This window comes from Pristiophorus japonicus, chromosome 23, assembly GCF_044704955.1.
Source record: "Pristiophorus japonicus isolate sPriJap1 chromosome 23, sPriJap1.hap1, whole genome shotgun sequence".
Classification (NCBI taxonomy): Eukaryota; Metazoa; Chordata; class Chondrichthyes; family Pristiophoridae; genus Pristiophorus; species Pristiophorus japonicus.
Window position 1 is genome coordinate 21382197 of NC_091999.1, and position 1239 is coordinate 21383435.

Below are 1239 nucleotides of genomic sequence, written 5' to 3' on the forward strand. Positions count from 1 at the left end.
AGAGACAGAGACAAACAGAGAAACAGGGACAGACAGAGTGAATCAGAGAGAGGCAGACTGAGAGAGACAAAGACTCAAACACACAAAGACATATACAGCTCTCTAAAGACAGAGCGAGAGGCAGAGACTGAGCGATACAGATACATTTCACAATTTCATTTCATTATCTGCTCAGATTGTCACCGAGCTACAGAAAAATGCAAATGCAACAGATGAAAATCAGTTATCACTGAGCAGAATGGAAGAAATCACTGTTTAATTAAGTAATTACCAGGAGTGGGGTTCGAACCCACGCAGGTATAAACCCATTGGATCTTAAGCGCAACGCCTTAACCACTCGGCCATCCTGGTGCTGTCAGCAATTGGATTCTGTCTATGTGAGAATCTGGGCTTCAACTCCACCTCCACAGACACACACAGACACATCGGGTTTCAGGGAGGATTTTCGAACATTTTTCGGAATATTGACACGGGGGCAACTCTCCTATTCTTTTTCGAGTAATGCTCTGGGACCTCTCACAACCACCCGAGTGCGCAGACGGAGCTTCAATTTAACATTTCATCCGAAAGTCAACAGTTTCAACAATGCAAAATTCCCCAAATGCTGCAGTTGAGTGTTAGCCAAGATTATATGCTCAAGTCTCAGGAGTGCGACTTGAACACACAAACTCATGATTCAGTCAAGAATGCTGCCACTGAACCAAAGCTGAGACAAAAGTTCACAGCCATATTACTTTCCCAAGTCTTTTTTTTAAGTTCCAGGACATACCAAATTCATGGTGATGATTTCCACAAACAGTTGCACATACACATAGACATTTTTACAGATAGACAGAAACAGAGACACACACACAAAAATTTACAAGCACCAACGGACATGCACTGATGCCTTAGACATCTCGAGGGATAGACAGGCTGAATCACTGTCGCAACTTTGGCTGATTTTTGCGATTTTCTATCCGTATGTATCGTGAATATTGCAGATTAATGAAAGAAAGAAAATAGCGGCGGCATTGAAAGGTGTGGGACGTTTTTCCGTCTATCGCAGAATCAGTTTTGTAGGGACCTGGTTAAATTGTCAAACAGAATGAAATATGTTGAGAAACGGAGTCGGCAGGATTCAAATCTATGCGGGGGAACCCGAATGGATTTTTAGTCTATGGCCTTAACCAATGGGCCACGACTACTGGCTCGCTGCCTTTTTAAATGTTACTCAGTTAAAACTCAACCATCCATCTC

General features: G+C 42.8%; 1 non-coding gene across 1 annotated transcript; it reads right to left on the minus strand.

The window, feature by feature from the left end:
• Window positions 1–268: 268 nt before the first annotated feature.
• On the minus strand, window positions 269–351 carry trnal-uaa (transfer RNA leucine (anticodon UAA)). The gene has a single exon. It is a non-coding gene; the product is annotated as a tRNA-Leu (tRNA).
• Window positions 352–1239: the final 888 nt, after the last annotated feature.